At 43.3% G+C, this 25,699-nt stretch overlaps 1 protein-coding gene across 2 annotated transcripts in view; it reads right to left on the bottom strand.

Annotated features, from left to right (window-relative positions):
* PDZD2 (PDZ domain containing 2) overlaps window positions 1-25,699 on the bottom strand; it is a 212,467-nt gene that overhangs the window by 96,145 nt on the left and 90,623 nt on the right. The gene's annotated exons all lie outside the window — the stretch shown is intronic.

The raw sequence follows: 25,699 nt of genomic DNA, 5'->3' as shown, positions 1-25,699 counted from the left end.
AGGCAGTTCTCATGACAGAATGTTGACTTATCTATCTGATCAGCGAATCTGAGGATTCACAAGGATCAAATCTGCACATTCCATATACTCGGCCTACAGTAAACCAGGTCTTAAGAGTTCTGTGAATAACTTGCAGGGACATGTCTACACATGCCATCGATTCCTCTGGAAGATTTAAACATGTTAACACCAAGGAACAAATAAGAACAACAATGAGCAGGCCGGAAGCCATATCACTTCAGGCTGTGAAGATCCTGACAGATCATAACAGGCAGAGGGAAACCAAGGTGTTGAGAGGAAATGGGCTGTGGTCCTTCTGAGGGCCCTACGTACAGGGGATATTTCCTGATATCCAGGAGAGAAAGAACTTGAGATTTTAAAAATCCGAAGGCTGGAAAGACTCTTACAACCTTGGATAACTGCAGCCAGCTCAGAATAGGTCGTGATGGGTGGACTAGAAGAGTCAAAGGTCTGACACAGAAAGAGCTTGAGATATCCACATTGCTTCAAGAAAATCTTAAGGTCTTTCTTTCCTGGAAAGAAAGCAAAATGGACGGATTCAGCCTATGTGGTTTGTACTTGGAGATCATGATTTCATCAACGGTGGGAGGATCTCCCTCCCCCATTCTTGAAGGAGACATAGCTCAAGGTAGAGTACACGCTTTCTTCCATCCCAGGCATCTCCAATTAAAGGATTGCAAACTCCAGGGCTGGGAAGATCCTTTAAGACTTTGGACAACTACAGCCACCCCAAAGTAGGTATAAGGGTGAAAGGGACTTACAAAGTACAATGCAGCTTCAGATATTCATCTTGCTTTAACACTGTGTATGGGCAGTGGAGGCTGTTGACTCTGATGTCAGTGGGGCGATAAATCCGCTCCAGGTTTCATTCAGAAACAGTCTGAACTATAAAGGAACTATCCATTGACTGGTTCTTACTGTCTGAGGCACAGAAGCAAATGGTACCCCTCGCATAGGATGCAAAGCCAGGCGTGTTATTTGAGCACAAGAGGCGGAAAATCCCACAAGCGCCTTTCCTCATCTCTAGCAGTAAAATACAATATTAACAAACTGAACCGCTAATTATTTGCTGCCCTTTGAAATCTGCTGCCTGAGACGGATGCCTCAGTTAGCCTCAGGTAGGGCCGGACCTTGTGAATGTTGGCAAATCCTTATAAAAAACAAACTGAAACAAAATTCTCACTCGCCTGCACCAGCCCAATTCAATAGATACTGTTACTCCAGGCATGGAGAGAATCATGTTGTACCTGTCTGCCATATAACTGCTACAAGGTCAGGAAAAAAAGGTGGCCACCTTCATTCAGCACTAACATGGCTAAATGCAGAGGGATGCAAAGCCAGACTTTTAAAATCTAAGCCCGGAGCCCTGGATCCGGATGGACAAATTTGTCAGTTTCAGTTTCTCCCACTTTGGATTTTTTTTTTTAAATCAAGTTCTTCCCCCTGAATATGGAGAACTTTGTGAATTTTGGTAAATTCTAATGAAAACTGGACTGAAATGAAATTCTCACCTGTTCTTAGCTCAGACAAACCTGCTCAAACATTAAAAACATGCATGAGGAGGTTGTGAGGCCACGTGAGCTGCCACTAATGAGACCCCAGCTACTAAGCCTGCCAGCAACGCGTGAAAAGAGGCCCTACATGAATACTGACATGCACTGGTGGAGCTCCTGAAGGGTCTCTGTTGCATGAGGGAGCGCTATGCCTGAACATCAGTATGCCCATAGGGTCTCTTCTCATGGCCACTGAACACGTAGCTAGCAGGGGTGTGGCTAGCCCACACGGCCTCTTCACATATTCTTTTTCTGTCCAAGGCAGGATGTAAACTACCTCTGTATCACAGTTTATAACAGTAGCAACAACTGTTAAGGCCCAGGCCAAATTCTATATACTATTTTCAAACTGCTTTCAAAGTGTTATATCCTGCTTGGTGTAGATCTGGCCCAAGTCTCCCCTGGTTGGACCAATTGCTACCTCTGACCTGGCTTGGCCTGCTGTCAGACTGACTGACAGACAGTACCATTTTCAGGTGCCCCCTCATTTCCCGTTTATTATTGCATTTATATCCCGCCTTGTTTCCTCCAAGGAACCCAAGGCGGCATACATAATCATCCTCCTCTGCATTTTATCCTCACAACAACCCTGTGAGGTAGGTTGGGCTGAGATTCTGCGACTAGCCCAAAGTCACCCAGTGGGTTTCCATGGCCGAGTGGGGGACTAGAGCCCAGATCTCCTGACTCCAAGTCCAATACTTTAGCCGCTACACCACACTGGCTCCTCCTCACAGTCAGCCCAGGAGGCCAGAGTTCCGGGCATCCTACCTCCGTGCAGAGGCTGAGATTTAACGTTGCAGCATCGTGCAAAGGAGGGCTGGATTCAATAAGGTCTCTGTTCCGTTCTGGCAGCCACAGAGCCAAACAGGACCCGAAACCCCACTTTTGGCAGCTTGAAAACTGCTCGAAACCAGCCAAGCTTTCAATGAATCTGGCCTCAGAGTATTCAGAGGGTTCTGAGTTTTATTTTCAGTGTTTAGAATCCAAATTCCTTAAGGATTTCAGTCCGGGTTATATCGGAATTTGCTACGCAGCTCTAACTCTGTATATGTTCCTTACGTTATTAACTTGGAAGCCCCAGGCTCTTGTGGAAAGCTATTTATTTTTCAGTGCTGTTTTCATATTTCAAGCTTTTTCAGGAAGAAGAGGGGGGGGGAAGAAATATTATATTGCTAACCAGATTTCAGTTGAGCTGAGATATTGAAAACAGAAACTGCAATCACTGTTGTATAACTGGAAAGTTCACTGCAGTTGGCAAAGGGTGGATTCCACTGGATACGGGTGGATTCAATTAAAATCCTTGACGTTAAGGAGCTGGTAACTGATTCCACTTAACCAACCAGTTCTCAGTACTTCTGAGTCACTATGAAAAACCATTAGACCACAGAGCCCTAACTTATCTGCAGTTGGTCTCATTAACACAAAGCGATTAGTAATGTATTTTTTCAACAGTAGTGACAAAGCTCCCTTGGGAAGCCGGGCACAGCGGCAGAGGGACTAACATATCTGTGTGGCTCAGAGGTAATGAGAAGCCTTCCGAAGCAGGCTTCCCCAGCCTAGTGCCAACCAGTTGTGTTGGATACAACTCCCATCATCCCCAGCCAGCACAGCTATTGTCCATGGGAGTCCAATACATCAGGACGGCACCACTGTCACAACCCCAAAAATGATATACCAGTGTCTAAATGTCTGCATGGGTTTCATGATGTAATATTGACATGGAATTCTCATCTAAGTCACCTTCCACGTTTCCACTTTGTCAGTGTCATTCTTAAAATGTGGCACTCAGAGCTGGACACAATACTCCAGAGGTGGCCTGACCAGCACAGGATTGAGTGGAACTATCACTTTTTGTGTTCTGGACAATGTACTTCTGTAAAAGCAGCATAGGATTGCATTAGCCTTTTTAGCAGCTGCATCACACTGCTTTCATATATACTGCTGCTAAGACAAGTCTCCATCATCCTGTACTCTTGCCTTTCTTTATTTCTTTCTTAGTACCTAATTGGAGAAACTTCCACCTATCTCTGTTGAATTTCATCCTGGTTTCGGCCCAATGTTCCATCCCTCTCTTGTCACTCCTACTTCCCATTTTCAGTATTCATCAGCACGGATCACCATCCCACCACGACACTATCAATAATAGCCCTTGTGCATAACCCAAACAGCGCATATAGATTATGTGCTGTGACTACACCATCTAATTTACCCCAAAGTCATCCTCCATCCCACCATTAATATTACACCATTAATAAGTACATTATATCTATTATATTGTACTATTGTATTATATATTATATGTATAGGCCTAGATCAGGGGTGTTGAACCACATGCCTGTGGGCCAAATCTGGCCCGTCTGGGGTCCCCATCCACCCCTCTGGGTTCCCCTAGTTGGCTGGCCATGCACCCTTTCCCTGGCTCCACCCCCTTCACACACACACACACACACACAGCCAAAGTTTGGTGGTTTACCAGTTTTGGCACAATGTGTTTTTTTTAACGTTCTAAAATGTTGAAAAGCCTCTCCTATGGCTTAGTTACTAGCAGTAAGAGCTTTAAGCTAAAATACGCTGGCAATTTTGATACGTTGTATTATTATTATTATTATTATTATTATTATTATTATTATTATTATTATTTCTATACCTACCCATAGCCGAAGCTCTCTGGGCAGTTCAAAGGAGATTAAAATATTAAAAATCGATATGCAATTTATTTTATTTTATTTTTTAAACCCAGACAGCATACATAGAGACAATATACATCTAAAAACAACTTTGAGCTGCCAGGCAAACCTAAAAATAGATCTGGGATCGATTAAAAAGTCAACATATGCTGCTAAATGGAAAAGAGGAAAGTCTTGACATGGAGCCAAAAAGATAACAATGTTGGTGCCAGGCGTGCCTCATCGGGGAGATCATTACATCATTCCAGAATTGGGGGGCCACCACTGAGAAGACCCTCCCCCTTGTTGCCATCCTCTGAGCTTCCCTTGGAGTAGGCACCTGGAGGAGGACTTTAAATGTTGAGGTTCGTGTCGGGAGAGGCGTTCCGTCAGCGATTGTGGTCCTGAGCTGTGTAAGGCTTTATAGGTTAGAACCAGCACCTCAAATCAGGCTCAGAAACATATTGTCCCCACCGATATTGATTTTAGCCTTGCCTCTTCTCCCTTCAGCCCCGCCCACCACAGGAATGCGGCTGAAATTGAATTCGTCCCTTGGGCTCAAAGAGGTTTGACACCCCTGACCTAGAAAATTGGCTTGAGCGGTATTCTGTTTTCTTCCATGTCCAACCATGCTTATCTCCAAATCACATAAGGCGTCATAACCATATGTAACTGTGCAGAGTTTGCATTCAACACACTACGGGTTTTAGGGAGAAAACATGACCATATTTGAGGCTTTGCCACCCAGAACATTTCTGTATTGTGGTATCCAAAGAGAGTAATGCAAGCCATCCAATTCATGATGCAAGATGAAGCAACCAGCCTGGAATAGCATGGAGTTTGTGAGTGCCATGTATGGAGCTGACGGGCAAGCACAGATTAAAAGTGATATCCAGACTCTGCATTTACTGAGCTGTACTACAGGGAAGGAGGGAGAGCAGGGACCTGATCTCAGTTCCAAAAACAGCCCTGCCCCTCTCCCTGCAGTTATCCCGAAATGCATCCATCATCATCCTTCGGCCAAAATTATCTTCCAATGATTTCATTGTTAGTAGAGTGGTCAAATAAGAAAAATTCTAGGGCAGCTTTTCCCATCCTAAAAGGTCCTTAGAAGTTGCCAGACTACTATTCCCATCAACACGACCAGTGTTCATGCTGGATGGGGATGCTGGGAATTGTAGCCTAGCACCTGGGGATGCTAGGTTGGGAAAGTCTGTTCTATAGTTCAGGCCGTTTCCACACCTGCCTTTTTTCCAGGGATCATCCCTGTGCATCCAAATGCCACACAGGGGATCCTGGGAGCAGGCAGGGACGATCCCTCCATTTTCCTGGGATAATCCTTAGGTGTAAGGGCCTCAGACACTAACTAGATTTGGGGCCTTGCTAGACCTGCCGGCTTACACCGGCAGGGATGTGGGGCCAAGGCGCGCTAACGTTAGCGCGCCTCCCCCAGGCTACCACACGGCGGACGCGTAGGGACATCGCGTCCCTGCGGCGTCCGCCATTTTTAAAAATTTATTTTAAAGGGGCTGGGTGCGGCCCGAAGACGGCGGACAAGGAAAGTGTTTTTTTTGTTTGTTTTTTTAAAGGGGGGGGCGAAGGATGACAGGGTGGGTGGCACGGGGGGAGGGCGGGTGCAATCGCGCCGCGCGCCGCCCGAGCCCGGGCAATGCCTGGCATGGGGCGGCATTGCAAGCGCCGCCCCATGCCAGGCATTGCCCGGGCGGCGCGCGGCGCGATCGCACCCGCCCTCCCCCTGTGCCACCCACCCTGCCACCCACCCTGTCATCTTTTGCCCCCCCCCCCCCCGCCGATGGGCACAGCGCTCCTATGAGCGCTGTGCCAGGTCCGCAGCTTTTCGCGGCTCCTCGCGAGTAAGCGAGGAGCCACGAAAAGCCGCGGAACTCTCCACACTTTCCCCAGCCCCGGCCTGAGGCCGGAGCTGGGGAAAAAGCGCGCCATAAGCGCATTGGCTTATGGCGCGTAAGACCAGGCCTCAGCGCGGCCTGTCTCCGGATTCCCCTGTGCATCATCTGGAAGCACAGCAGGGAAGCCGGGTCAGAAGGCGCGCTAAGGCCTCGTCTAGGAAGGCCCTTGGAAAGCATACCAAGGTGGTGATGTTAAAACTCCAGTCAAGCACAAAACCAAGCTAGCACAGGTAACAGCTATCCACACTGCTCTGCCCAGTGGAAATCATTCAGCATGGGAAGGCAGCCTTAAAAATGGCAGCCCCTGACGCCTTGCTCAGGAGGGATGTGTGAATCAGCAAAACTTGAATTTGCTGAGGTTCTTAAGAGTTCCATTTCGAAGTTCATTCTGACTCAAGCCCATATCAAATTATGAACTCATTCCGACTCGAGCCCATTATTATTATTTTCACATGAAAACCATGCGTATTTCCGTGTATATTTTTTCCAAAGGGACGCATCAGTTGTGCACATCCTTGAAATGCATGCATTCTTCTCCCGTTGATTGAGGCGTATTTGTGCACATTCTTTCCAGAAGAATGCATTTTTCAAATGCATACATGCAGTCAAATGCATTTTTCTGGGTCCGCGAATAACATTGCAACCTCAGAAATGGACGGACTTTGACCACAAATTAATTCTGAGTCCATGTTCAGGCCGGAAGGTGCAACCTGGGTGACACCTGACCCAAAACAAACTGAAACGAATTCCTCATATATATCCCTATTGCCTGGCCCCACTGCTTGGCATCTCTGCCACAACTCCGAACCAAAGTGTCAATTGTGAGAGCAAGGCCGTTTGGTTTATTTATGAGGACATCTGTCCCTTACGCCTGGCACGACAGTTAGCATAAGGCCTCTGAAGATCAGCCCCTTAAAAGGAAGATGCCATCAGACAAATGGGGGCATATTCAGAAGGCAAAGAAGTTATATTAAGCTCCCGTTTGGGGGCACGTGCCACAGCATGAATATCAATCAACTGGATCAGTCAAGCCCTTGCGTAACTGCCCAGGCTGGAACGATTCGTCACTGCTGCACGTCCCTCAGCTGTACTCATTTAATTGAAAGCACTCAGGCTGTTTTCAAATAGTAATTTTAGTTGTTGGGCTGCTAAGTGGCTTAATTAGTCATTTAATGCAACAAATTCCTGGCTCCTCTTACAGTTGCAAAAGGGCCTGAAACAAGATAAAGATCTCATAAATGCCACTGTGCCGCATTCCACTTATAGTTGCTTTCCCCCAAAACTGGCACCCCCAGATGTATTGGTCTGCAATTCCCATAATTCTGGGAGTTGCAGTCCAACACATCTGGGTGATGCTGGAGGCGGAGGAAGGCTGGCTTATAGCATCTACCTCTCTCCCATGAAAATGCACATCGACTCTACAAGCCTAAGCCAGTTTTTGATCTGAAAGTCACTCGCCCTTGCGATGGAGCCTTGGGAAATTTAGTTTCAAGATAACACTGAGAATGATAGCTTCATCCCACGTACCTGTTTCCCTCGAATTATCCCCTACAGCATTTAGCTGTCGTTGTTGTTCTTGCTAGCTAAATCACACCCCGGGCGGCAGCGCTCCTAAGATCCTTTGCATACCAGGAAATGGGTTTAAGGGGGGAAATGTAAAAAAAAATCATTAAAAAATCAACAGATGACTCAATCCGATTCAAATTTGGTATGCTTAAAGCTCTCCTTAATAGCTACTACTGTGCTGATTTTTGATGTCTTGATCTTTAAAACTTATGCAGATGTAAGCATTTGCTTAATTTGAAGCTTAAAAGTATCAAATCCTGCTCCTGCGCCCCCAGTAGCCGCTCGGAAAACAACAAATGATTCGCTCCAAAAGTAGTAGCAAAATAGGTCGGGTCTTTTGGCTTTATAGCACAATTAAAGCAGTCAAAGCAGATTATAAACTGGAAAACTTCGGAGTCCTTTGCATGCAATTCGCAGTGATTGCACAGTATAACGCTGGTGTGATAAAGCTCTGAATCTACTCAAGACTGCTGGCCCCCTCAGAGAATTACAATCTCCATGTCTCGGCATGTTCTCAGTGAGGTGCGTGTGTTTTTTCTAAAGATGCTCGAAGTTGGCTATAGTAAAGGGCCAAACTAGACAGTCCGTGGAAGATCAGCAATTAGGTCTTCCCGTGAGCTTTTGTTATTTATTATTTTAATAGCAGAGCCATACAGTTGTCTTAAAGATCAGGAAAGTGGCAGTTTGGGAGAAGGTGTTCAAACCCCCGTCCCCCAACCTGAAGTGCCCCCACCCTTAAAAATACAAAAGCAGAAACAGCTGCTAGCTCTGTGGAGGGGTGGGAGGACAGGTGTGCCTTTTTGCACAGATCTTTGGATCGTGCAACTCCAGCATCTGAACTAGTTTACATTTCAGAGAAAGCAATACGGCCTCATTCCCTGCCCCTGCTCATTCACAAGCATCCCAGAAATATCTATATTTCTGGCCAACCTGCTTGTCCTTCACCACCAAGTAACTGGTGTTTTGAAGAACTAAATGGGTCTATGTAGCAGGTAGGCATATCAAAGCTGCACATCTTTTCACTTGGGAAAAAAAGAAAGCAACGATTTGACATCAGGCACATCAAACCTTTTTTCAGCCAGTGGGCCGGATTCAGATTGGGAGGAGCACTCAGGGGCTGCATCCCAGTGGTGGGTGGGACCAAAGGGGAACAGGGCAGGGCCAATATTACTCAAAATACCTGCATATTGTAGCTTAAAGTGCCTACTGCCAGTAACTAAGGCCTTAGCTAGACCTAAGGTTTATCCCGGGGTCATACCAGCCTGCTCCCGGGATATCCTGTGTGTCATTTACATGAAAAGGGATGATCCCAGGATAAACCTTAGGTCTAGCTAAGGCCTAAGTCTTAGGAGGGACATTTCGGCCCTTTAGAAGGGGAGGAGATATGTGCAGAACAGGGGAAAACACCAAATGATCAGCAATCTGGGGCAAGGGAAGGAGGTGGGGCCATCTGGGGAAGCATGAAGGGTTAAACTAGGAGTTCAGGAGGGTTGGATTTGGCCTGCGAGCCTGAGGTTGGACACCCCTGCTTCACACGGAGTGATAACAGAAGCAACAGCAATAGGAAAGCAGCACAGCAGCCTTGTTAGCCAAGCATGATTAAGGCAAGCACAGACAGTATTCATCCTGGCAAACTGTATAGATGTGTGTGTGGTGGTGGTGGGATATTTCTTGCCCTCTTGACACCTCTTCCAATTTCTGAAGGCGCCTTTTAGGCTACAGATCTGCTCTGGTCCCTCCTTCCCATTATTGCCCTGGTTTCTCACGGCAAGGCACCGACTCCAGCGGTGACACCACGTCTCTGAATCTGTAACAATCAAATTCCTCGAAGAGTCTTGTGGCACCTCCAATCCTAGCAACCCTATTGCGCCATCAGCTTCACAGACTAGACAGAGCACATTTCATCGGGCGCATGAAGAAGTGGGCTCTAATCCATGAAAGCTTAGGCTACAATAAGAATAAAATTGCGAGTCCTGAAGGTGTCACAGAACTCTTTGTTGTTTTTGCTAGAACAGAGTAATGCAGCAGCCCTCTGGAACCAAATATCTTGGTTGCCAAACAGCTGCAACAACTAAGCCATGCACGGACCTGTCAATTTTAGTTTCTCTCCGTTTCTACTTTATCCAGCGTTGTGTTCAGTTCACCCAAAACTTTGAAAAAAAAATCAGTCTTAAATTTGGGTTATCCTGTACTGTGAGTTTTTTTTTTAAAGTTCACATAAAAATTCATATGCATTTTTGTGTCCATTTCTCCTAATATGTCCATTTTTGTATGGAATGTTGCTTGAAAGAGTTAGGAAGCATTTTTCCTAATATAATGTTCTTTTCATATTATTATTATTATTATTATTATTATTATTATTATTATTATTATTATTATTATTTTCATATCTGTGCTGCTCCACAGCCAAAGCTCTCTGGGCAGTTTAGAACAACTGATTTAAAAAACAAAGCACGGTAAAAAAAATAGTCAAAAACGTTAACATAGAAAAATTAAAACAATATAAACACCTAAAACCAAATAAACAATGTTTTTTCCTAACAGACTTGTTCTATAACAGCCGTCATAGATTCCTCATCATATACGATGAAATGCCTGGGAGTAGAGGGTGGTCTTTACCTGACGCCAAAAAAATGACAGCGTTGGCACCAGGCAGGCCTCAGTGGGGAGCTCATTCTATAGTTGGGGGCCACCACTGAAAAGGCTCTGTCTCTTGTTGCCATTTTTGTGTGCACATTTTCCAGATATACATACTTTTGTACATATATTAGGGAGCACTCTGAGTGGAGAACTCTGTTGCAAAATTCAGCGAAGGAATTCGGTTTGCATATTGGTTCAGAAGTGCAAAGAAAGGGAAGTTTATATTAAAATGCAATCCAAACACATTTCTCCCTCATCTCTAGGAGCAACACAACAGCCTCAGCACATACAAGCAATGCTCAAGGCCAACACAAGCTGACTTAAAAAAAAAAAAAAGGCTGCCACAGACCAAGGCTGTAGCTAGATGGGGCGAAATCCCAGGGTGATCCACGGGATCATCCCTGTGTGTTCACATGACGCACAGGGGATCCTGGGATCAGGGAAGGATGATCCCTCCCTTGCCCCAGGATCTAGCCCTACCCCTTAGGCCTGGTTTTTCTGTGATCTCAGGGTGAGCCCAAGACAGTGGAGCGTGTGGCCGGGCACCGTGGTTTGTCCCGGCTCCTTGCGGTTCCTTGCAAGGAACCAGGACCCACACATGGGGCGCAGAGCTCCTTAGGAGCACTGCGCCCATCGGGGGTGGGGTGGGGGGAGGGGTGAATTTTTTTAAAAAAAAACCACACAAAATTTACCTTTTGCGCTCGTGCGCGTCTTCTCCTTTAAGAAAACAAAAAAATGGCGGGCGCAACACCTCTCCTTCCGAGGCCGTCGCACGCCACGTTTAAACAGAGGGGGGGATCTCGCGATAAAAACATTGCGAGTTCTTCACCCCTCTCTCGCGCAATAACAGGTCTAGCTAAGGCCCAAGACATCAATTCAAGCACAGAGGCCAAAGGAAGTGGGCAGGTTAAAGTGTGCTTTCATAATCCTGAAAGCAATGTAAGTTGGCAGCGGCTCCGTTTATCATCCAAAACATTTAGTTCTGCCCTGAAAAACCCCCAAAGTAAGAATATTGTGGACTGAAAAGTGCGGGATGAATCACTAAAAATAGCCAGGCTTTTATATCAGATTACTTGCATGCAGTTAAATTTGCACTGAATTGCAAAGGTAAGATGAGGATGCCCGTTCTATCACTTCAAAGTGTTGTCAGAGGACAGAAACAATAGAAAGATCAACAATAACAAATCAGAGAACACCACGATTAAGCATCACGCTATCTCACTTCTCCCACACAGGCCGAGTGCTAATTGATGCTTGTCGCTGGCAGTAAATCTACATACCTACTTCACCAGATCCCCTTTTGGATTTGTAAATTGGACCTGAGCGATGTTTACTTATAACGACATTTCAGCAATTAATTCAATCTGTCAATTCCTGTTTCTCAGGGCTTGCAGGAACTCAGCAAGCGGGCAACACCTGTTTTGAAAGATAATCCGTACACACTCTAAAAGACAAATCAGTAGCTAATACTTTAGCTGCTGCAATAATTACTTTTAACGAATGAGTCATACTACAGGGCAGCACACAAACCCCGTTCCTGTTTCAGCCATGCAGACAGACAGCTTCCATCATCTATAAGAAGGGTATTAACATTCGTTTCCAAAACAGAAACCCCAATCAGTCTTTAGTAGGGAACACCAGACCCTTTTTCAAGAGCTCATTTCCAAATGTGTGAAGGGGCCTCCGGGAACGAGGTGTAGCTCCACCCCCTGGATGATGATGTGTGTGCCAGGTACCAGACAATGCACAGTTGCACTGCACAGCGCCATGAAAACAGGGTGAAAGAACTTGGGATGTACAGTCTGGAGAAAAGAATCATAGAATCATAGAATAGCAGAGTTGGAAGGGGGCAACAAGGCCATCGAGTCCAACCCCCTGCTCAATGCAGGAATCCACACTAAAGCATCCCTGACAGATGCTTGTCCAGCTGCCTCTTGAAGGCCTCTAGTGTGGGAGAGCCCACAACCTCCCTAGGTAACTTATTCCATTGTCGTACTGCTCTAACAGTCAGGACATTTTTCCTGATGTCCAGCTGGAATCTGGTTTCCTTTAACTTGGGCCCGTTATTCCGTGTCCTGCACTCTGGGAGGATCGAGAAGAGATCCTGGCCCTCCTCTGTGTAACAACCTTTTAAGTATTTGAAGAGTGCTATCATGTCTCCCCTCAATCTTCTCTTCTCCAAGCTAAACATGCCCAGTTCTTTCAGTCTCTCTTCATAGGGCTTTGTTTCCAGACCCCTGATCATCCTGGTTGCCCTCCTCTGAACACGATCCAGCTTGTTTGCGTCCTTCTTGAATTGTGGAGCCCAGAACTGGACGCAATACTCTAGACTGAGGGAAGACATGTTGACAGTGTTCAGGTACATCAAAAGGGGCCACACGGAATGGTCAAGAGCTATTTCCAAGGCCATAGAAATGAGGACCCAAAATAATGGGTATAAGTTACAGCTACCTATATTTTGATTAAATATAAAGGGGGGGGGTCCTGACAGTAATAGTCTACCTATGGAAGCTGTGGCTTCTCCATCTCTGAAGGTATTTATTTATTTATTTATTTATTTATTACATTTTTATACCGCCCAATAGCCAAAGCTCTCTGGGTGGTTCACAAAAATTAAAACCATGAGGAACATAATTAAAAAACAACCAACAATCTAAAAACCCAAATACAAAATACAACATAAAAAGCACAACCAGGATAAAACCACACAGCAGAAATTGATACAGGATTAAAATACAGAACTAAAACAGCTAAATTTAAATTTAAGTTAAATTAGATGTTAAAATACTGAGAAAATAAAAAAGTCTTTAGCTGGCGATGAAAAGAATACAGTGTAGGCGCCAGGCAGACCTCTCTGGGGAGGTCATTCCACAGCTGGGGTGCCACAACAGAGAAAGATGAGGCTGGACAACCACTTCTCATGGATGGTTTAACTGGTTTCCCTGCACATTGCAGAGGGTTGGACTAAATGATCCTAGTGGTCCCTTCCAACTCAACAATCCTATGATTCTGTGATTGGTCCTGAAGGGAGTATCTTCCCGAGACTGCGGAAAAAACAGGATTAAATTGTAGGGCGATATCCCGGGCCAAGGGAGGGATCCTCTCTCCCTGCTCCTGGGATGCCCTGTGCGCCATGTGGATGCACAGGGACGATCACCAGGATATCGCCCCATCTAGCCATGCCCACAGTGTATTAGTCTTATTGATTGAAATGGGCAGGAAGGGAAACATTCAGAAGAGCCAGAGATTTGGCTAAAAAGGATGGTTGCTTATATGACATTGACACTGCCATTGAGTTTCACAGGAAAACTATACAAGGTAAAGGTAGATCTACAGGAGTTCATCATAGCAGTCGCTTCTATCATTGGAGTAAACGTGACCTATTTTTTAGTTCTCTTCTTTGATTATATGTGCAAATCTGCTCCTTTCCCCATACGAAACAGGAGAATACGGATGCTGTATTCAGTCCGTATAAGTGGATTGCGTTTCATGTCAGCAGTAGGATTTCCTGATTTCCATGGTAATTTCTCCTTGCACAAATATTTACGTACCCAGACTTTGGCTTTCATGGCCCAATCAATCGAGGATTTCCTTAATTAACTCTGCCAGACCAAAGTGAGAGCAGCTTTTATGGAACAGGCGTTTACCCATAAGGGGAAACCACCATTTTATTTCCACTATAGCAACATCAAAGGGCCCACAGCAAAATTTTCTGTCTCTTTAATTTTTGTTTGGATTTGATCAAGCTCCTTATCCCATTACAAGTCCCGCAGAGCAATTCAAGCCCGTATTTTCTTCCATTTCCTTTTCACTAGTTTTGTAAACAATGTTTCTGTGGGTTGTTGCTTTAAAAGACTTCCGAAGTGGTATAATTCATATGAAGAGAGAATGAGTCAGTTGTTTAGAAATTTAAATAACACGCCAACACGTTTTGGATCAATGAAGCAGAACTACCTTTGCAGGATAGGACAAGAGCCAATGGATGTACTACCTTCATTTCTGAGTTGCTCAGCCATGCGTCTTGATATCGACTGGGCAAAGTTCTACCCAGAATAATCCAATTCGTTACACTGCTTCCGTCCAGATTCCGGAGAACCACGATCCACATTTTATCCCTTCACTAAACTAGAAGCAAACTAAGGGCACAATGAAGCCATAGTTAAGCACATTTTAAGACTTTAAACCAGGGGGGGTTAAACCTGTTCCAACTTGAAAGCCAAATTCAATTTTGGAAAAGCTGTTTGGGTGGGGGCATTCCAGTGGGGTGGGGGGCAAAAGCAAAGTGGAGGTGGGGCACAAAATTCAGGCATGTTATAGCTTAAAGCAGGGTGGATTTGATTTAAATTAATTTGATTTAAATCATGATTTAAATCACAATTTAAATCACTTCTCAGAGTCAATTTAATCATGTGACTTCCCCCCACCCCCAAAAAGTGCACTCCATTGAATTTTTTTAAAACTTAGCACTTAAGGGGTTGATTCTGTGTACATAGATTTGCAAAGGAACAATGGGACTGTGATCTCTGCAGACACAAATTCACAGTTTTGAGAACTGTAAAACCAAGCGTCTGTGATAATATATTCTAGATAGGAAAAAATGCCCAATAATCTTACAGAAACCTCTGGAGGAGCATGACATTGTGAATGGATTAATGGAATTCATTTACCAAAAAATTTAAACATTGCATGAATATACAGCCTCATGCAACATAATTAAAACCTTTGGACTATAATGTATCTTAAATAGAAAACTATCTTCAGATAGATTTTTCCTCAAAAAGCATTTTATTTTTAAAAAATCCAATTTAAATAAAAAAATCTGATTTAAATTAAAAAAAACTGATTATTTTTTAAAAAACAATCATTGATTTTTTTATCCACCCTGGCTTAAAGCTCTCACTGTCAGTAACTAAGGCCGTAGCTAGACCTAAGGTTTATCCCTGGATCGCCCAGGGGTCAAACCTGTTCATCTAAGTGACACACAGGGGATCCAGTGCTCAGGCAGGGGTGAACCCTGGATGATCCCAGGATAAACCTTAGGTCTAGCTGTGGCCTAAGCCTTACGAGACACATCTCTGCTTTTGGAATGAAGAAAAGTTGCAGAAAAGCTGGGAATTCACCACATACACTCATCAGTCAGTGCAGCCAAAGTGGTAGCCAACTTTTCTGGCAAGCGTGGCACATATTAGCTCCTACCACTCAGGGTTACCCTGCAATACATTTGGAGCCCTCAGTCCCTGAGGTCTGCTTCTAGACAATCAAACCGGAAGCAGGCAGCAGTGCAATATAGGAGAGGCCCACAGGCCCACCTCCAAGGCCTAGCAAGTCTTGTGAGGCCCTCCTGCTCCAGCCCAGGAGCGCTGTAAACTCCTGCCATCCCAGTGCCATCTGTGGCCATAAGGTGGCCATCAGCACCCCTTGGGTCTGGGCCCATAGGCTCACCAGCTAGATGGGCAGCCAGCAACAATTTTATTACTGTAAGCACCTTCACTGTCAATAACCACTCTGCTCAAAAGACCCCATTACAATAACCAGTCAGAACATGCAAAGGACTAAATACACACACAAAAGGACATGGGTATTAGTATTATTATTTTGGGGTAAGTACAGGAGACTGATGGGCTTTGATTGTCACATCTCTGCACTTCAAATGCTTGTCCCAGTAACAACAACCCAGTTTTTCCCAGGCAGTAGCAGCCGATTTAGGCTGCCAACGCCGCTGAAGCTTTGCCCTCCTCTCTCTGCGCATTTAGTCAGCTTCATAAAAAGTGGTCAGACAGCACACGCACACACACACACACACACACACACAAATCAAAGTTCCCAGTTTTGAAGCCCTGGATTCCCCAAATCTGGACTAATAATTCTAAAATGTTGAAAGCTCTCTGGGCAGTCTAGCAAATATTTAAAACCTTAAAAATACAATAAAAACTTAACACAAACACAATTTAAAACACTCTACAATAAAAAAAATCCCCGGACCAGTTAAAACCTTGGCCTAATCTACACAAAGCAGGATATTGCACTATGAAAGTGGTATATAAAAGGCGGGAGCCACACTACTGCTTTATGTAGGGTGACCATATGACCGGATTTGTCCGGGTTTTTGATGGCGGATCCGGGAGGGGAAATCCGGATTTTTTTTCAAAGAGCAGCTCTAATGGGAATTAACAAAAATGCTTATAACTCCATCATTTTTTAAGATAAAGACATGAAATTTGGCACAATTGTAGCTCTTAGGAAGGGCTTTAGTCATACCAAATTTGAAACAGATCCGTTCATCCATTGATATTTTAGGAATTTTTTTAAAAATTGAGGTTTTAACATTATTATTTTTAAATTATCATTTTTAAAGCTAAAGAGATGAAACTTTGCACCATGAAAGGATTTAGGTAGAGCTTTAGCCACACCAAATTTGAAACAGATCCGTTTATCCATTGATTTTTTTAGGATTTTTTTAAAAAATTGAAGTTTTAAAATTATTTTTAAAATCGTCATTTTTAAAGATAAAGAGTTGAAACTTTGTACTATGATAGGATTTAGGTAGAGCTTTAGCCACACCAAATTTGAAACAGATCCGCTCATCCATTGATTTTTTAGGAATTTTTTTAAAAATGAGGTTTTAAAATTATTGTTTTTAAAACTGTCATTTTTAAAGATAAAGAGCTGAAAGTTGGCACCATGATAGCTTTTAGGTAAAGCTTTAGCCATACCAAATTTGAAACAGATCTGGGGCCAGTAGCAAACTCTGTTAACAACAACAGCAGATTGCAATGAGTGAAGATACAGTCAGAAAAGATATTTAAGGGAAGGGGAGAATGTAACACACAGAGTATAGCAAAAGCTTCAAAGTACAGCAAAACCTACAAAAGTAGGAGTGAGTGAAGTTAATTTCAGATACATTGAATCTCTCACTTGTTCTTTATTTCAGTGATTTTAACATTAAGATGTTACGTAGAACAGATTTGTTTTAAATGTGTGCTGTAAAATCAGACATGTGACCAAGGCTATGTTCAGGTAGGCACGCCCCCTTGGTATTGGGCACGCCCCCTTGGGGGCGACCATGTTGTCCTCCTTTTTGGTTTCCAAAATATGGTCACCCTAGCTTTATGGCATTATTGAAGTGCACTGAAAACTGTTGGGACCCCATTGACACATACCATATACCGCTTTCATAGTGCTATATCCTGCTTGGTGTGGTTCCTGCCTATATATACCTCTTTCATACTGCAATATCTTGCTTGGTGTACATTAGGCCCTTATCATGCACATGAGGAGAGGAAAGGCTTACACGGATGACAAAGGATGATAATGTTGGCACCAGGCAGACCTCAAGTAGGGAGCCACCACTGAGGAGGCCCTCTCCCTTTGTTGCCTCCCTCTATACCTTCCTCACATATGTCACTTCAAGTTCAGCCTTCAAGGCTTTGGCACTGAAGCGTTCAAGGTCTTGACAATAGCAGCACAAAAGGCCCATTGGGCATTGTTAAAAAATTTAAACCAGCTTGCATTTTTAAGCGGCAGGAATGCAGTAGCCTCAAGTCTCTTCATTGCACATGCAACTCTTGCTTCAACTGAACAAGCCTCCTATCACATAACTGCCTTCCAGGGAGGGGCTGTGGCTCAGTGGCAGAGCACCAGCTTTGCAGGCAAGAGGTCCCAGGTTCAATCCCCGGCATCTGAAGATAGGGCTGGAAAACCTCCTGCCTAAAACCTTGGAGAGATGCTGCCAGCCAGCGTCAACAATACTGGGCTAGCTGGACCAAGGCTCTGAATCGGTAGAAGGCAACTTCCTGTGTTCCATTGGACCTCGTTAACCTTGACGTACTTAATTGCTTCTAACATATTTCTTATATATTGGCGCTCTTTTCACTCAACACTCACAATTTCCCACCCGTTGGTCAAGGAATAGCACAAGTTATTGGTGCTATTGGAGGCCCGACTGGTGCCAACGCTGATTCTATTCTGGTGCCAAGTGAAAACATGGCTTTTTAACAAAGCTTTTAATGGTTAAATTCACTAAGATGGCACATTGTTTTAATTGTTTTACTGCTTTTGAATTATATATTGTTTTAACTTGGTTTATGGTTTAATTTGTTTTTAGCTGTGTATATTTACTGTTTTATACTGTATGCTTTTATCTGTACACAGCTCTGAGATCTTAATGATATAGGGCGGGATATAAATGTTATAAATAAATAAATAAATAAATAAATAAATAAGTTTAAGGAGGTTCCTCAGGCAAGTTATTTGTTATCATTGTTTTCCAGTAGAAAAAAACTTTGTTAAATACAGAATTGTGCATTAATTCTCACCAACTATATGTTATCAGGTGAACATATTCTTATGCTCAGAAACTGGCATAATAGCAGTCAAATCTATCACTGCCATTAGGGCCTTTAATTACTGGCTCAAGACTTATTTTTTCCCTCCAACCAGATTACCTAAACTGTGTCTTTTAGAGCAAATGAGAGCCAGTTCATCAAATACATCATCCTGGTTTCAGAAATTGATTCCTCAAATTCATCATTATGTTTTTTCTTCTCAATATTTTACTACTCTGAATTTAGCTCACAGCAAAGAGGTCTTTAAGGAGAGGGTCTATAGCGTTTCTATTCAAATGGACCTCTGTGCAACATACATCTTTCTGATCACTCAATGCGGCATGGTGGCCTATTCCAAACTAAATAAAAATCCTTTTTAGGAAGGTAATAATTTTATTTACCTTGTAACAATCTATGACTTTTTGAGATTTTTGAGTAACCATACAGGAATATTTTATTTGCCTTTATATCTTAGTGCTTACTCTCCCACGGGTGTCAGAGTGCAGAGCGTCTTCTATCATCTTTTCCATTTTGTGCTGTTTACTGATGAAGCTTTGAAATGGATAACACGTTCCGGAGTTGCCATCTTCATTTTGCTTGTCTAGTCTTTCTATTTAAGTTGTATTTGCCTGCTATTTATGTTTTATGTTATCCAGTTGAATTTGCCAGTTATTGATGTTTAATTTGAGATAACGCTGATTAGTGTGTTATATTACCAATTTTTCATTGATTCATATATATCCATTTTGTTCATTATTGACAGTTACTTTAGTTAATTAATTGCTTTTGGTTCAGCCTATCCAGTTGGAACTCATCCTGAGCAAATATAGATTTATTGTCATTCTATACTTCGTTTATTCATATTGTTATATTCGTTTACAGTTATACAGCCTTTATCCCACATCATTCACATTGACTGTTTCTTCATTCATCGCTTGCATGCATCATCCTCGTTTACGGACACTTTTTTAGGCCCTCTCTTCTCGCTTGCAATATAGTTGGTCTGTTCTAAGAAGGAAAAGTTTCCCGTCATATCTGTCCAAGTGAGACTACACCCAAATGTTGCAGCGTTGAATGCTCTTGTTCAGAGTTACAGTTAGCCAACTGTGTCCTCTTCCAGAATACTCCATTCCATTCCCCCTCCCCATACTCCAGTTTTTCTTCTTTTTTCTCCCAACAGACGCTCACTGTTCTGTGGCTACTGTGCACGCTCAGTCCTCTTTGGGTTATTTTGGGGGTAATCCCCCCAACACAAACATTTAGGTTTTAGTTTCCCCCCCCCCTAAAGATTTCATACACTTCTGCAAAGCTTGAGGTTCCCCTAAGATACCTCTCCTCTTGCAGGTGGATTGTGCCATTTTGGCTTCACCGGCCCAGCCCATAGAGACTGAGTTTGCTCTTAGTATATAAGACAGGTCGTGGGTAATCCATGATTCTGATGATGCACAGAAAAACCACAGACATTTGATACTGGACAGGACACAGCACTCAACATTCTTAAAATCTCAAAAGGAGAACATTAACAGTCCTTATGGTTGTAAAAAAAATAGGCTTTTGAGTATATAAACGATGACAATAAGGCAGAAGCATACACATACACACACATAAGAGTATTATAATTCATTCTCCCATAGGTGCTGCTGCATCTGTAAGTAGGGTTTGCCACTGGGGCCAATTAACTCCTTCCCCTCCCTCCCCCCGCTCCAAGATCAGGCTTCCAGGAGAGAGAAAGAAGGCTGAATCATGCTACAGGATACATGCACTAGCCTCCCCTGGTACATAATGCCCATGTGCAGCAAAGGAAGAGGAAATTAGTTGGGCTTTAAGGCAATCCCATCCCACAGGTGGTGCTGAATTCATGGGAGGCTGCATCACAACCTAAGGAAATACATGAAAATGTCAAACTACATTATCATTCCTTCTATTTCCAATGTTTTGTGTTGCGTGTACCCAAAACTGCATCACACACGCAGAAGGTATCAGCAGGCCCAATATGTCTTTCCTGGAGGCATTTGGCTGGCCTCTGTTGGAAACAGTATGCTGGACTAGATGGTACCATGGCCAGATCCAGGGCTGGATGACTGCCCCCCTTTGGTTCTGATCCCTCTGGATTATACAGATGGGAAAAAGAATACCTGTGCTCTCTTGCACGGGAAGTGTACTCTGTGCTCTAAGGAATTTTAAGGGGGTTTCAACGACCATGCCCCATGAGAGTGAATAAAAGAAGGCTAAGGAAGTCATCAGTGAGATCTGATCCTACGCGACTTTTAAGGAGGCCTCGTGGGACATTGCACCATGTGAGATCAACACTGACCTCAGTCTGTTTCATCAGATGGAGCTGATGAAGTAAGGCCTTGCTCGTGACGGTTCATGTCACTCATAAACCGCAGCACTGTTTGTCGGTTTGAATTATACAGTTCTTGCTTAAGGGCTGTACAGCCAAATCCCAAGTAGAAGGCAGCAAGGGAGCACTCTGACTCACAGGTAGGATGGAGGAACTGGCTGAATTATTCAGGCAGGAGTGTCTGGGAGCGCCATGCACAGAAGAACATGCCAGAACAAATAGTGTGCTAATCCCAAAGGATACATGCATCTAACAGGAGGTGGGTTTTGTTTTTTTAATTTTAATTTTTGGCAAATCTGTACACAGAAGTAGGAATTTGCTAACTGAAAATTCATCATGTGCAAAGCAGATCTTAAAGTATAAGGAAGGTAAAGAGCTATCATATAAATGATAAAGACCTAATCAAGGCAATGTGGAATTAAGCAACGCCTGCCCACAGTGACAGCATAGTAGCTTTCATTCTATGCTGTGACATGTCAGTAAAAAATACTTCATTTTGTCATTTCAGGTTTACAGTGCATTAGGGTACCTGGAGAGCACAAAAGTACACTGAAGTGCATTATGTAGTTACACCTTTTACTGCTTTACTTAATTTTGCTGCAAGGAAAATCTTTGGTAGAGAAAAGGAGCGTCATCACATGAGGGGAATTGTGTTTCCCTACCGTCACTTTGGTCTCCTGCTGCTATCCCAGGATAGGGACAAATAGCTTCCTCTTTCTTCACAAGGGGAAGAAAGAGGAAGCAGCAACGACCACATGGCCCATTGAGTGGGCATTGTTATTGGGCTGCTTTTCCTGCACACAGCAGGAAATGGCGGCAAATTTCGCTTCAATAAAAAAAAATCAGATTTACCGGGTCTTATTTTGTCACGGAAAAAAGACCAGAAGGAGCGGGAAACATGTGGGAGGCAGATGGCATCGTCAAAATGACCTGCGGAAAACTGTGAGTGGATAAGTAGCGTGCGTGCGATAAAACACTCGTCTAATGATGCGCTGGGGCTGAGATGAAAAAGAGGAGGAGGAAGATTTTCACCAACACTTTTGCTACCGTTTGCTTTTGTCAGCATAGAAAGGTGAATAATTGCCCCTTTTCCCAGGAATTGCTGCAAAAGGGGATTAAAGTGCTTATTCAGGAAGCATCACTATGTGATCCCTGATTGGTTGGAGGGGTGGGAGGTCGGGATTTTGCTGAAGCAGCAGCAAGATGAGAGAAACAATGGGAGCAAACAGCTTTTTGGGAGGGGGTGGAAGTGAACATTCATAAAAATAAGGGTCTCCCCCCAAGAAATATCTCTCTGTCTGTCTGTCTGTCTGTCTGTCTCACATACAGAGAGAGACTGACTCTGACAGCATTTCAAGCAGCAAAGGAGAGTTGGGCTAATAGGTTCAGCAACTGCCCCCACAGCTAATTTGGCCTCAAAAGGGCATCATTGTTAAGCATAACATAGGGCAGTTTTTCTATTCCTATGCACACCAATGCATCATCAACATCCCTTTCATGTTCAGATTATCCATACAATAGGAGCTTCAAGTTATTCTTTGCTTGGGGAAAGAAAGAAAGAAAGAAAGAAAGAAAGAAAGAAAGAAAGAAAGAAAGAAAGAAAGACAAACAGACAGACAGACAGACAGACAGACAGACAGACAATCTATGTTATTGAACAAGCCATACAAAAGCACGACAAATAACTCAATAAGGCTGAAGATCAATTTTGATGACTTTATACACTTACCACTAAGCCTAGGTATTAACATACAGTACTAAAAGGACTAGAATTTCACAAGTCACTAATGTGCGAATGCATGCCCTCTAACACTTGCCAGAGGACAACAGGCACACTTACTTTATTTGATGCAAGAGAGTAAAAAGCAAGAGGCATAAACAAAAAAAGTCTCCTCTACAAATTCTGCTGGTTCACACAACCCATTTCAGATTCTTGGAAGGAACCTCAGAAGCGCATATTTCTCTACCAATACATTCTCTCAGCTGGCCATCTGGATATGGCATTTTAGCCCTCTGTAGCCACTATGGAATGCTAAAAGGGTCAAATTTAGCTTCTAATAAGCTACTTTTAACTCATTCAGTGCTATGGAATAATATGGCGCGATCTGCTGCTGAATTTCAGCAGAAAACCATCAACTTCCCCCCCACTAAAATAACGGTTTTTGTGGGGTGGGGGTGTTCCCAGTGCAGCCCATGGGGTCATGTCCAAGAGGTGAAAATGGCACACAGACCTCCCACAGTCGCTCACTCCTGTCAAAAATGAAAGGATCATGAGAACTGGGCAGTCATACATACACTGAAACAAAGCAGCAAAAAGTCAAGTGGTACCTTAGAGTACCTTTAATACTTTTAATCTGGCATAAGCTTTCATGGAAACTGTTCACGTCATGAAATGCATTTAGTAGCCAGTGTCCACAAAAGGTTATGGTAGAATAAATTTGTTAAGTCTTTATGATGCCAGAAGATTCGTTGTTGTTTTTGCTGTAACAGAATAACACAGCTACCCCTCCGGAAAATCTATACATTGGCATATGCATCCATCCAAGGCAGATATCATGCAGTAACCAAGATGCATAGACCTTGTTCCACATGCACTAGTTCCAGAAGGCCAACCATCTGAATCGGCCCTTAGAACATGCTTAGAACACAAGGAGAACCACGCTGGATCAGATAAAGGGTTCATCTAGTCCAGCATTCTGTTCACAAAGTGGCCAGCAGGACATGAGTGTAACAGCATCATCCCGCCCATGTTCCCCAGCAACTGGTGTTCACAGACATACTACCTCTGGTACAGGAGGTAGCATATAGCCATCAGGACTGGTAACCATTAATACCCTTCTCCTCCAGGAATTTGTCTAACCCCCTTTAAAGCCACCCACTGCAGTTGCCATCATGATGTCTTGTGGTAGTGAATTTATCTGTCCTGAATCTTCCACCAATCAGCTACATGGATGACTCCGGGTTGTAGTATTACGAGAGAAAGTGAAAAATTCTCCACACCATGCATAACTTTGAACACTTTTATTATATCTCCCCTCACTCGTCCTTTCTCCATGCTAAATAATCCCAGCTGTTGATCATTGTAGTTGCCCCTTTCTACACTTTTTCCAACTTTACAATATCTTTTTTTAGGTGTGGTGACCAGATCTGTACACAGCATTCTAAGTGTGGTTGCACCATAGATTTCTATAAAGACAGTATAATACTGGCAGATTTATTCTCAATTCCTTTTTTAATTCTGCCTAATATTTATTTATTATTTATTTATTTATTACATTTCTATACCGCCCAATAGCTGGAGCTCTCTGGGCGGTTCACAATATGGAATAATATGGAGTTTGCCTTCTTTACAGTGGCCACCTTAAATACCACCTTAAATAATTTTGTTGTCATGAGCAGACTTGGCCACTTCACTGCCTACTCCTTATTCTAGAATAATAATAATAATAATAATAATAATAATAATAATAATAATAATAATTAAATAATAATAATAATAATAATAATAATAATAATAATAATAATAATTTATCCACCTCTCCCTCTGGATCGAGGCGGGGTACAACATAATTACAAACACCATAAAATACATATAACTAATTAAAACATTTAAAACTAATACATTATTAAAAGCAGCACATTATTAAAAAGGCATCTTAAAATTCAACTGGATAGGCCCGCCAGAAGACATCAGTCTTTATGACTTTCTTAAATTCCGGAAGACTGTTGAGTTGATGAATCTCTCCCAGCAAGCCATTCCACAAACTGGGAGCGGCAGAAGAAAAGGACCTCTGGGTAATAGTTGTCAGCCTTGTTTTTGTTGGCTGGAGTAAATTCTTCCCAGAGGACCTGAGTGTGCAGGGCGGATTGTACGGGAGAAGGCGATCCCGCAGGTAGCCTGGACCCAAACCATGTAAGGCTTTAAAGGTGATAACCAACACTTTATACTTCGCCCGGAAACTAATTGGCAGCCAGTGAAGAGATTTTAAAACTGATGTAATGAACTGGTGTTATGAACAAGTTGAAAAGCATTGGTCCAATACCACTTCCTGTGGGACCCCACTATTTACTTCCCTCCATTAGGAGAATTTACCATTTATCCCTACTCTCTGCTTTCTGTTCTTTAACCAGTTACTGATCCATAAGAGGGCCTCTCCTCTTATTCCATGACTGCTAAGTGCTCAGGAAACTTTGGTGACAGACTTTGTCCAAGCAGACAGTGTCTACTGGATCACCCTTGTCTACATGCTTACTGACACTCTCAAAGAACTCTAAAAGGTTAGTCAGACAGGACTCACCTTTACAGAAGCTGTGTTGATTCTTCCTCAGCAGGGCTTGTCCTTCTATATGCTTACTCATTTTATCTTTAATGATGCTTTCAACCAATTTGCCTAAGTGCTTATTCAGCATACTCCCCACAAGGCACAAAGGGCTTGTGCCAAGATTGCAGGAGTCCCTCATCAATCAGGACCGTGGTTGATGGAGACAAAAGCAAGAGGTATCAACACTAAGTGGAAGAGCATTACCCTTCCCACCACATGGAGTTCCTCCATTCTCAGGATCCCACTCCCATTCCCACTCATTCAGTTTGGCAATGAAATACCAAAGGAAGACCAGACATGGTTGTGAAGCTGGGGATCAAGTGAGAAGAAAATTA

Source organism: Elgaria multicarinata, chromosome 6 (genome assembly GCF_023053635.1).
Source record: "Elgaria multicarinata webbii isolate HBS135686 ecotype San Diego chromosome 6, rElgMul1.1.pri, whole genome shotgun sequence".
NCBI lineage: Eukaryota > Metazoa > Chordata > Lepidosauria > Squamata > Anguidae > Elgaria > Elgaria multicarinata.
Note: the sequence above shows the minus strand (reverse complement) of the source record. Positions and strands in the feature narration are given on the sequence as shown.